Genomic DNA, 13342 nt, shown 5'->3' with positions numbered 1-13342 from the left:
CAATTTATAGGAGGGAGAAGAGGTTCTTTAATATATGTGTATACCTGACAGCGGGATTAAGACACAACAGGTCAAAAGTTAGCCCAACCAGTGTATCACAAATCCCAGTTGCTTAGGGATATGGGGAAGGGAAGGCAGGCAGCAGAAAAAAGATAGAAAAGGGAGGTTCAGAAAAACCATCTTTCTCAGGTCTGTGTGATAGCCACCTAAAACTGAACCTCGGGAAGAAATGGCATTTAAAATTAAATACCTATTTATTTATAGAAAGGTTGACTGATTAAACGGCTTAGAACTGCCAAGGTTCTTCCTTGTGTTGCTAAAATAACTTTAGGAAAAACTGTTGTTATGTAATCTGTTTACTCTTATTTGTTCCCATTCTGCCTGGCCTGCCAAGAGAGCATTCCCTGACCTTTGTCTGTCAGTGCTGGCCCTCCAGTTTTATCTCTATTTATGTATTTTGGAGACCTGCATTCCAAATATGAGTGCGGACTGGAATAGGAAGGAGCGTGAATGTAGGTGACAGAAGTGGCAGCAGAGGAATCTTTGTTGTTCTTGGCCCCAGCTGCTTCCAGGCTGAACAATAGCTTGTTTTCTTCCTCCGTTTCACAACCAGCGACTCTCGGAGCAGGAATTTCATTATACTTCAGATGGGTGGAAAAGCTATAATCAAATGCTGGTGGCAGGTAGACAGGAAGTCTGCAATAAGCTTTTAAAGCACGAGAAGCAAGAAAAGACCTTGAAGTTTAAAGAAAAACAAAACTCATGCTTTTTAAGGAGCAGCACCTACTACAGCTCAATCAACCATCATCTGCCCATGGCTCTGCAGCCCTGCTGTACGCGGGGAGAGTGAGAAGTCAGAAGGAGAGATCAGTTAAGACTGTCACAAAATGCCAGTATGAAATGCTTTGTGTTTTCAAACCACCGTGCCAAATATTTGTTAAAATGGAAATCCTACATGAAATGTAGCACCAGACTTGGCTCTCCTAATTGATTTACTTTAAGGTGCTACAAGAATATTTAACAGGTTGCAATTGACAGACCCAAACCAGAATAAGGCACTTTTAATGGAAATATACAAATTTAGCTTAAGTTATGTTCACAAGCTGCTGGTAGGATATTGCCTCATTTATTATAAATTTATTTGCATAAATACAACCAAACATCTTTTCAATAACATAGGAAATAGTAAATGCCAGTAATGAAAAAAAAAAAACAACAAAAATCACTTGGGAGCTCACTGGTGAAAGCAGATGTTTCTGCATGTGTTTATATATAAGTACAGAGCCAAGTCCACACTTCATATTGCCTTCTATCAGCTGCCGCATAGCTAGCCCTCCAGAGAAGGAAGGTCTGCATCGTCTCCCTCAGCGCTTTATGAAGGAAAGCACTGAGCTATTGGCTCACCTGTGATATTTCTAAAAACTTATTAAAATAGTAAAAGACTGAAAATGATCCTTGGTCTTCACCAGGCTCCAAGTTATGTAGGCCGGTGCCTTTCCTGTTACGTTCTGTTACTTGTCTGTTATGCAGCACTGTGGAGGCTTCTTCCATGCCTGGAGGTCTCTAAGTCTCTGCTGGGAGAAAATAATGCTCTTTTAGACATTCTGCGCTACAATCATTTTCAATGGCAATTTTTCTGCAACTTTACAAAAAAAAAAAAAAAGTGACATTTCAGTTGTGTTTAAAGGCTTGAAAACTACAAAGAACCTCAGAGCTCTTGACACATAAGCTACTAGTTTCCAATCACTTATTGGAGAACATCTAAAGCTAATTTAATGCTTTAAATAGAAGGTAATTCCTGTGTCTTATTCCATATAGACCTCTTCATTCAGAACCTCATAATGTCAGGTCTGAAACTATGGATGTGATTTGTACTGTGTGCCCTAAAGTTGCAAAATAGATTGCAGCCTGGTCAGCTATCCACGTTGTGTGTAGGCAAATGGGTGAGAGCACCCTTACTGAAATGGGAGCCTGACTTTCTCATCTAAGCCTTTGCAACTCTCTAGATACTTACATAAGTTACATCTTCCCTTCAAATATGAATTACTTCCTATAACTAGATATGAGATCCAGCCCTGTTTGTTGTGGACACGTAGTCCTCCAGTGCTAATATTTGTCTGAGCTTGTTCATGTAAATAATGTCACCAAGCTCATCCCTGAGGATGAGAATATACTCACAGCAGTAAACGTAGAGTCAGTGTAGTCTCACAGAATATCTTCCTTCTTCTTTGTGTGTTAATTTGAAAACTCTTTTGACAAAACATGCTTTATACTTCTAGTCACAAAAATACTTAAAATTATCAGAATTGTAAATACAATTGTAAATACAATTTAAAAAAGGAATCCTTGAAATATTTTATACCATTGAGGATCTCTGGAAATTTAAAAGAAATTTAAAAGAAGAAGGGAAAAAAAAAAAGCTCTTCAGTGCCATTTCTACTAATAGAAAGAGACATATTCAGTTGATATCTGAATCTTCCCTTGGGCTCAAAGTCTAAGGGGTTGTTTCCAACACGCTTTCCTGTCTGGTTGTTTGTTTTTATTACTCTTCAGGGATAAACCAATTTACTTTTAGCAACATTTACAGTTGTTTAGTCTGAGTTCTTGTGAAGTGATTCAGTCTTAAGGAAACTGACTAAAACCGATGCTTTTTTGTTGTTCTTTCTTTTTCCACAAAGCTTCCGAAAAGTCTTGTTGACCAGGAAATTTCTGAAGGGTTGGGTAAGGTTGTGAAGTCAATTGCCTAAAGAGGAAACTGCTGCTGGCAGTTCTGGGTAGGCTAAGCAATTACATTTTTGAGTAATCCTTGTTGGTTTTGTTTTTGTTTTTTTTCTTAGCTTTTATGATAACCTTTCATGAGGCTTCGTGTGGTTGGTGTTGCTTCTGCAGGGGCAAAACATGGCTGGGTGATTTCTTTTTCTTTTTTTCTTAATCCTTTCTTCTTTTACAACCTGAAAGTAAATAATAAGGACTTGTATAAGCATAGTGCTGCAGGAGTTCAGCAGTAAAAGTAGGGAAGTGTAGAGTGTTCATGCATATGGTTATCAGGAGTACATGTGATTTTAGTGGGTAGTGATGTGAATTTGGCTGGTGTTTTTCATTTTTCTCACATCCTTTTCCTTTCATGATGTTCCCTTGGGACAAAATTTCCTGGCAAATTTTCCTTGAAGTCCCTCACAACATTTCAGTTCAGACTGAAGATTATGCTTGGCACCAGCTCCAACACCAATAATTAATAATAGAGTGGACTGCTTTGTACACACCACTGTTTAGCACAAAGTCAGCCAGCCTCCAGTGTAATAGAAATCACAGATTATACTTCTGTCTACTATAATTTAAAATCAAAGTTTTATGCCAGTGAAGACTTTTAAAATGCGTGCATAACTGATTTTGTGGGTTTTTTGTTGTTGTTGTTGTTTTGTTTTTGCTAAAAAAAAGAGCATATTCCAATAGAATTTAAGGACTGATTTCTTTAAAAATAATAATAATAATAATCATTAATGGTGTGATCTCAGTTAGTAAAACATAGGGAAAACAAATGCTTCAAATTTCTGTACCACCTGAAGCCGTTCTCCATAATGTGTGAGCTTCTGAATAAAGAAGTCACGATACATGAAATTAGGTTTCATAACGGATATGCACATCACTGTCATTTTTTCAAGATCATTTTTACCTTGCAAAGCAGGGAGAATGTGTAACTAAATCATGTGGCAGTGAAAATGTTAATAAATTAGAAAGCACTAGCACGAGGTGGAATTTCCATATGGAAAAGCTTTGTCACTTGTGGGGTCTTGCATCATTCACTGCTTTTTTTTTTTTTTCCCCTGTGAACAACAAAAAGAAGTAAAAATAATTGTTTTGAATAGGAAAAAGGGGTAAGGTTAATGCCTCAAATACATAGATTAGTACATAGAATACACAGAATTAAGCTAGCTGATGAAACATAGGTCTTGCAAGTGGGAAAATCCATCAGCCTGAATGCAAGTCCCAACAGTAGTGCTTTTTGCCTGAGTATGATTTATTTCTCAACAGAGCCTAGTTTCTCTTGAATTCTGTGCAAGACAGAAGTTAGACAATTCAGTCACTTGAACTGGTAAACTCGCATTCTGTATGTCAAAGACACAACTCATCACCATTGTGACAGCTGCTGGATAAGATCTTTCTCAGCCTGCAGCTCTCTAGGTTGGTATTTCAGGAAGCATTTCCAGGACATACTTTTGTTGAAACTTTTTCTCATTCTTTTACTGGAAAAGGTATGTGCTCTTTATTCCTCTGGGTTTATCTAAATAGTGATTAACATCTGAGGGGGGGGAAAAAAAGACTGATTTTTTTTTTTTTCATGCTGATGTTTCTGTCACTTTTTTGATTATTATAATCCTTTGAAACACAACTAAAAATTTTTTCCAAGAGCTTTGTCAAACATGCTCTCAACTCTCTAAGTCACCAGTAAGCGTTGCAGCAGAGTCCCTCGTGCAGCTCCTTCTTCAAATAATTAAAACGAGGTTATGTTTGCTGCCAAAATGTCAGAAACTGATCTTCTGGAGCCAGGCAGATCAGAATGAAGCCCTTCCCTGGGCTGGGTTGGAACACGGGGCATGTGGTGGTGATGGGTACTGGCAGTGAGTGGGGCCAAATGGAGTTTAAGGCAGCCATGGCTATGGGCCTGTAAGCAGATGGGTCCCTGTGCCCACAGAAAAGACTGAAGCTGTGGAAAGTGGTGAAGAAAAGCTCATTTCCTCTGCGAACACTGTTTCTGACTGCTCTACCAATGATTACAACTTCCATGGAAACCAACGGCTGTTCCCTGTGAGTTCAGAAGCAAGGAAGAGTGCAGAAAGGGAATATTTCAGGGGCTAGTTGTTATCTTCCTTTATTTAGCCCTCTTTGGAAAAGAAAAAGAAAAAAAAAAAAAAGACCTTAGCATATTGTGCTTTGTGAACATCTTAATGGATAAATGCAGAACAATACAGAGAGAATCTGCTGTGGGAGATAGGGGTCTTAAGGGTAGTAATAATTTCTTCCTGGCCCTCTGCTGAGCAGAAGGATTACAGCATTAATCAATGCCTGCCAGCCTGGGAGGCCACCTCCTCTCTGTTCCCCCATCTCCTTCACCAGTTTTCACCTTAAATGCAATTTCTGTTATATCCTCTTTCATGTAAGTAGTCATTTCTTTAAGTTCTTCAACTTCTCCTGTTTTATAAGCTGCACGTTATGCAGGAGACAGTCAAAACTGGTCTTTGTATCTGCACATATTGGAAAGGGTTAACGATATGGAGTGCAGAAAGGCCATGGTTTTCCTGCGAGACATTAGATCTTTTATGACAACCATCACTTTTTCAAGGAAGAACTCAAAGGGTGGAGGGGAGTTAATGAGACTACAGTTTATCAGTCCATTGCTAACGATTTAATCTCACTGAGTAAATTTCACAAAGCAAGGAAAGCTACTATCAGGCTTTCTAGGTGCAATGTGGGGTGACTAAACATTTGCAAAAGATGAGACGCAATTTTGGCAGAGAGTAAAGGAGAAAACAAATTTCACCAGGCACTGGACTGCCTTTTCAATTTTTTGAGGTAGCTGGATGGAGGTGACTGGCAATGTGTTCTCAATCACAGGGTTTTTTTGTCTTTTTTTTCTTTCCTTTTACATGTATGTGTAAGGAGTTGCATAGGAAACTGCCACTATTTCAAAACTAAACATGTTGTCATTGCTTTTAAAGCTGTCTGCTGTATAAGCCATTGTCATAATCCACCCGTATGTCAAAATCAGGGATTGTGTTATATCTTCAGAGATAGAGAGCTGCCAGAGTCTTTGCTTTGCCAAAGCAAATAAATGAAGGGAACCCCTGAGGGTAAGGGGTGAGCAGAACAGATGTGATAGCTTTACTTCACATTCCCTGCCTCCTACATAGGTGCCACGTAAGATGTATAGTTTGAATGTTGTTATACTTAGTCAATAGTAACTAACAGAGAAGTCTCTTCTAATATGTGGGCAGCTGAAGTCATATCAAGCCTAAGGCTGCTGTAAATTATTCAAGATGCTGAACTCAGGATAATTTATAAAGTTCCTTTTGAGCTGTGGCGTACAGATCAAGTGTAACATCACTAGTAAAGAGGTCTGCAAGTTTCATCCCTGTAATCTTGCTATTCTATCCTTTTCACCCCAATGAAGTGGGATTTTTTTTTTCCTACTGCAAAACACAAAAGAAAATGAAGTAGAGAAAGGAAGAAATTGACAACCGGCTGATTTCCAGTTTAAATGGATATAACTGAATACAGAATCTGCCCAGAATTTGGCTTTATTTAGACACATAGGCCCTTGTCCAGATCCCATTAAGACTGATGAAAAATGCACTTCATTGATTTCACTGACAGTGGATTCAGCCCATTAAGAAAAATGAGTTTGGTGTCAGGGTAGTAACAGTTTCTGTATAAACTGGAAAGGACAAAATCTTTTATAGAGCAGAAACACAGACTTTCACAACTTTAATACGAATTCCAAACAAACAAATCTGCTAAAATTAATTCAAAATGAAGCTAGTGTCTGTGCATGTTGATGTTTTTCTTACTAACACTGCTGGAAAAGCATAATGTGTCTCTTAGTTATCCATCAAGAGAAATATAAAAGTGTTCACAAAGACTGGGGTTATATTCCCAATGTATCAGTCACTGTAGCTGTACTAACTTGGAAAAGAAAACCACTAGCTGTGGTAGAATTCTAATAGATTAGTATTCCTATCCCACAGTCTAGGGAAGAGCATATAAAGAACTGTTATTTTCTTCTACTGACAGTAAGTGGCTTACATGAAGTTAATTCAAAATGACCATTTTGCTCCGGGGGAGGAATGGCTGCACATTTGTGAGTTGCTGCACCAGAGGGGTTGAATTTGCCTTGCACTCACCGTTAGAGTCTTGCAGGATGTATCACAGTGTACAACTTCTGTGCTGGGAAATGGTTTCTCCTCAGATGGAACCAAAATTGAAGTCATTCACTGGTGTCCTACCGACTCATCCCACGTGTAGCATGAGATGCAGTTATCTCTTCATGCACATATACTGCATGGCTTAGCACAACATAATTTTTTGGTTGGGACACTGTGCCTGTTCAGCCCTAGAACCGTATCTAATTAGAGACATGCTCCTTTCTTTGTGATCTGCTTCAGTCAATAATGTAAATGTAACTCTTGTGTCCCTGGAGATAAGATCAGATCTTCAGCCAATGAAGAACATGTCTAACGAATGGTTCCAGTTTGAATCAGCCCAACAGAGAAATCCAAATCTCAGAATAGTCCATGCACATAAATGGAGATCTAAACCAGATTTATGGAAATGTATCAAAAGTATATGTGTGAATATTACAGGCAAGGTAAGATTTGCAGGGACCTGAGTCTCTCTTTCCAATTAGTATGGACAGCCACAGATGGCAACAAATAGGAAGCAAGCATGTATACAGAGTCCATTTAAATGTTAGAATACTTTATTCAAATACTTTTTTCTTTTTCCTTTATTTTTTCTTTTTTCTTTTCCATTTTCTTTCATTTTCTCCTCTTTTTCTCCTTTTTTATTTTTATTTTTTTTTCCTTTTATTTTCCTTTACTGTCTAGATTAGATTATTATCCAGGATTCAAATTTATCCAGGAGATAGCAAAACCTAATTTCACTTCTAAGCTGAATTCACTGCTGAGATAGGTAAGTACTGCAATTCTGTCCCAGAGCAAAGTCAAGCAGCTTGATTTTGTGTGGCCTGCTGTTGGGACAGAGTAAGGAAGCAGGATTTCAGAGCTAGGAATCATCTTCTACTAGAAATCAGCAACAAACAGAGCTGGCTGAATCTCCTTCCCTGTGGTCATCAGTATCCAAACAGACCAAGGTACAGGCCAGCTTGGTTGTTTTGTCAACCAAAGCAGGTTATATTTGAATTGAATAATTAGTAAAGTAGTGGCAAGCAGTAGGGAAAAAATACATTTTTTAGAAGATCTTTTATATGTGGCCTAATTTCTAGCTAATCTAATAAAAGATTACTGCTACACTTCATTACACTTCTATGTCCACATTTGTTTATTTACCACTGCTTTAGTGACAAAACTGCTGCTCTGAACATGCGCTGTAAATAGCTGGCTGGCAACAAAACTGTTTAGAATGAAAGAAAATCACAGTGAAAAATCCTTTAAAATATTCTGCCAATGATATTCTATTATTAGAGCTCAAAATCCTGATCTGCAATGAAGTGAAAGGGATTTTTTTGAAATTGTGAATGAGAAAGGACAGTCCATGCTTCCAAATTAGTCATCAGCACCCTTTTCTTGTTCGATTTTTTTGCAGGAAAGCTCTCTGGATCCCTTCAGAGGTAATGGTATTGGGGTATAATTTTAACCTGATTAGTGCTGACTTAACTTTCTTATCGTTGGCTTTTAGCTCACTATAATGCTGCAGTTTGTTCCTTCTCCCTTAGGCCATGTTCCTGACACCAGGTGTCCTTCAAAATCTATTCACCACTCAAGTAGGAGGGGAGGTTTCTAGCTTGTGAGAGCCAGCTTGACTATCTGAAGGTGCTTCTCATCTCCTTTATACCATTTGCCCAAAACTATCATTCTCCAGAGCTCCTTAATTCAAACCAAGCCTCTGCTTGAGCCCACCCAGGCAGTTTGGAACAATGTCCCCAATGCTGGCAAGGAGTGTGAGAGGCCTGATGTGTCCCACATGCTCCATGTTAGTGTCCACACCTCCCTGTCAGTGGGGAGAAGGAAAACAGGCTGACAGGTTGTTCAGATTAGATTTGAATGGGTACAGAGAGTCTGGGCTGGAAACTCCTTAACAAGTGTTCAGTGAGGAAGATTGGTCTGACCACAGTGTTGAAACTAGAGCCTAAACGAGGACGGTTTGTGTAGTAGACAAGGTCCAAACAATCTGGTGTCTGATGGAGCAGGGCCTAATGCGAGAGGAGGAATAATGTGTGCCTGAGATGTGGAGATGCAGAAATAGCTGCATTAAAGTACATCTCCCTGTCCTCTTCGTACTCAGTCACAGGTGTCTGTCTGCTTGTGACCCTTGCTGCAGACAGTGCTGTACTATGGGCTCCTGTGGTCTGAAGTTGTGTGGCTTCTTTTACACATGCATTTGACAATCTTCATTGAATATTTAATGACTGTGTCAACGATTAATGGGCTGGTTCAGCCCGTTTCTGTGATTAATGGAGTGATGGGATCCAAGGACCCACCCCAGGAAAGGGTGAAAGGGTAGGGAAATGGGCCTAAAAAACAAAACGGCGGCAACGATCTGAGGAGGAAAACTAATTTACTAAATATGATAGAAAAATGCAAGATAGCACAATATAAAACAATATAACTGGAGTTGAAGCTAATAAAGCAAATAAAATGAGAGAGGGAGTGTCCAAAAATCGAAGGCTTTGCTCTAATGCTGAAGGTGAGACAGCTAGGGAGCAGACACACTGCAGAGACAAGCAGAAAGGGAAAAGAGGGGATGTCTTGTGACATGGGAACAGTTTTATCTTTCCCTCTGAACGCAGAATGGAGATGCAAAGTCCTGAGGGGTATGTAGTTGTTCTTCTGAGACAGGTATACCAGAACTATCAACCATCCATGGAGCATTAACTCTTTAACTCCCAGTGCACTACGTGATGTTCTGATGTGGCATACCAATAACAAAAATCATTTAAACCATGATAGACTAGAAGGTCTTAATATGAACAGTTGTTCTGTTATACTGTATACAGAATAACAGAATGGTGCTTTGACAGTGTATATGTTTGGGGAGGCTAAACCCTGATCCTATTTAGTTGGATTCTCAAAATAGAGTATTTCCATTGAGGTTTGTATTCAGAATGTCTGCAGGATCTGAGATGCTAGCTGCTGTGTTCCAGATTGGCACTAACATAAAATACAGATCTCTAATTGAACAAAGCATCTCAAATGACACTTACTGACATGAACTGCTCTAGAAAAGGAATGGCTCTGCTGGCTGGCCAAAGATGATAATCATACGTTACCAATGTAAAGTCAAAAATATAAGGATAATCAGATATAATCTGAAAAGGACAAAGTACGTCTTCAACAATCAAGTTGTTTTCTGCCTAAAAAAAGTTCCTTCTAGCAACACTGATGTCAGATCCATTATCATGTACAAGCTTCTCCTAGCTCAAGACAAGAAGAGCAGTGTTTTAGAGAAGAAAATCACACCAGAATGCAGCAAAAGGTCAGTAAATTCTTTAACACTGAGTGACCACAATTGCTAAAACCTGTCATCCTGTTTATAGTTAGCCATACAAACAGCAGTACAAGAGCTTTCACCACAGCTCCTTGAACTTTATGAGAGTTAATTTTACTGTGAGGTACATAATTTACAGTGCATATTTGGGATGTAATGTCTAAAACACTTGTTTCTATAACAAACTGTCACTGCAGGATGAAGGGATTTCTACAGAGATTTCTGGGTAAGATATTTTTAGAAGTATCCACTTTGGAAATTACTAATTGTTAGTAGAACAATGTAGAGTAATAAAATGTAGTGTGATAGCAGGGTACCAACTGTATAATTATTACTCTTAAGTTTGTTTTTCAAACTAAGATGACATGACCTTTCTCATGTTTTTAATTCTATTCAGATCTCTCAGAAGTACACTCAGTCTACAGGTTTAATGTAATAGTGATTGCTCCAACCCCTAATATTCTGCAACTTTCCATTTTCTTGAAAAATTTCTCTTTAAATATCATGTCACATACCTGCATTGGTGCCTCAGCCAACTGCTCTTGCTGAATGTATTCAGGACTTCTACTGCTGATAGATAACAGAGCCTCTACACATTCTAGTCTTAGCTTCACTACTTGTCCAGAGAATTGGCCATCTGGTATCATCAGCTCTTTGAGTTTTCTGGGAACAAAAAAAAAAGAAAAAAGAAGCAGATATTTAATTTCAGAGTATGTTTAACAGCACCTTTGAAGACCTGAAGAAGGGAGGTCCTTTAATCAGTATGAATCCTACACGCTGGTGTTAAGTTTGAAAGCACAGACATTCACTTATGAACTGTGTTTATTATCATGTGTACCTTCTATGAATTCCTAAATCAGGACGATCAAACAGATCCTAAGTTATGATTGATTATGGCACAGAAGTAGAGAATACCAGTTTTTCAGACTAAGAATCAAACCATGCCCTTTATACTGGAATTCTGCTGAAACAGCTCTCTGAATGGAAACAAAAAATACTGATTTGCTTTAGGTAGCAGACACATGATGAACTTCGGGGCTCAAGTCCAGTTTGGAATTGAAGCCTCCACTAGGCATCATTCCTTGTAAGACAGTGACAATGTGCTAGAAGTGTTACAGAGACTGCAACTGAGCATCTTGTGGATTGTAAGAAATTTGCCCTGAGGGCCATTGGCACCATATGTTTAGCAGGTAGCTGACAGCTGTTTAGACTGAGTGCAAATCAAGAAGAATTTAAGTTTAGAGTAATATGGTAAAGCACATCAGGAGTGTGATTCAGGCAGTCTGCACACACTGTGGTTGGTGAAAAGCAAATTTGCTTCTCAGTTCTGTCCTTGGGAACATCTTCCCAACACAGTCAGCCAGGAGGAATCCTAAGTCATACTTAAAACTCTTACTAACTGCAATTGCCTGGGCTTGCATGCTCAGGAATACACCGCCTCTTTTCTTTCTTTTGATACTATGTGCAGAGAAAATAAAGATGGATACTTAATCCTAGTAGCACACCGTATGCCAGTAGAAAGTATTTGTGTTGCAGAAAAAACATAACGGCGTTGAATGACATTTCCATAATACCTGTCTTCCTGTTCAAGATTCTTTTCAGTTCTTCCACTGATTTGTGCACTCAGAGGTGCAGTGCAGTTATTCACGAGGCACGCATTCATGCCTGTAGCATGTTGATAACGATGATTATTCATGCATTGACTCCTCACAAGTCATTTATGTCTACCACTTGTGCATGAACAAACACTGACTCTATGCACTTTAAAGCTGACAGACTAATCCTTCTCCCCACTGACTTGCATCTCAATTATTAAATGACAGCATAATCCATGAAAGAAATTGGCATGAAGTGTGTTCAGCTAATTAATTGCAGTTAAGCAGCTTTCTTGAAAAACGTGAGCGTGGATGCACACAAACAGGTATTTTTTTGTTTATTAAAACTTTTGCCAGACTGCCTCGCATGTCGGAGGCAGGCGCCTCGTGTGTGTTTACGTCTGGCGCAAGGAGCTGCTGAGCTTATTTATTCATTTGCTAGGTCTTTTGTTCATAATGGCTTTCTTTGTCCCACAGCGCTGTGGGTGCTACAAGGCTTAAAGGGTTAAAGTAACTTCAGTGCCACTAGTGGAACATTCCAAGGCGAAGAGAGGTGTTTTTTTGACGGTTAATAAATTTCTCAGGCTGATGAAGCTGTATTTTAGGAACGTGCAGAATTTCCCGTTGCAATATAATTAGCACTAGTTCCTAGATTTATTTGCACGACTGGAACTATAAAATTAATCTCTTTGGAGATGTCTTATTGCACTGAAATCTCTCTAATTTTTTTTTACCCACTGGTACGAGTAATGAAAATCTTACTGGCTCCAGTGATTAAGGTGACAATACTACAAAACGCCGGAATCAACAGCTCCTCACATCTCCCAGTTTCAATTGTCCGTGTGACACATGGGCATTTGTATGCTAATTTACTTCTGCTTTAGTTGTTGCACGATCCTTCCAGTGATTACAAGACACGTACTCTGTTCTTTCGTTGTTGGTTTTTTTTCCCTCATCATTGGGGTCACTGCTACAGTACACTCATTTTTATCAATAACTTACGTCACACACACAGTTAAACAGTGCTTTGCATGTGATCTGTCAGCAAAGCCATAGCTACCTTGGAAATTCAAGTAATAAAATGAGTATGCCTGCAAGGAACATGTGCTTTGGGCATCTTGCATGACCCAACTTTCTAGATACAGCAGCAATAAGACGTGGCCAGTTCCTGTAAAGTACAAGCATCAGTATGATTATTATAATCAATATACCACTGCTGTTCTGACAAGCTCTTTATTAAATACATAAAGCCTCACATACATCAGCCTCATTTTATTCACCAGCAACATCATGTTTCAAGGTACACACAATTCTAATTGCTATTTCATTCAATTTTAAGAGTGCACGTGCAGCTCTTCCAAAAGCCTCATTTTAGAGCACCAAAGCACAGGAGTTTGAATTTGCCAGCATTCAGATCCACCCTGTCAGAATTATCTGTCATGCCCAGTATCTGTAACAAAGAGAAACAAGGGACTGGAACATGAAGGAGGATAGATTACATCAACATTCATCTGCTTGTTCATCTG

The sequence above is a fragment of the Tympanuchus pallidicinctus genome, unplaced genomic scaffold, assembly GCF_026119805.1.
Source record: "Tympanuchus pallidicinctus isolate F22 unplaced genomic scaffold, pur_lepc_1.0 scaffold26, whole genome shotgun sequence".
NCBI classification, from domain to species: Eukaryota; Metazoa; Chordata; class Aves; order Galliformes; family Phasianidae; genus Tympanuchus; species Tympanuchus pallidicinctus.
This window is presented reverse-complemented; position numbering follows the sequence as displayed.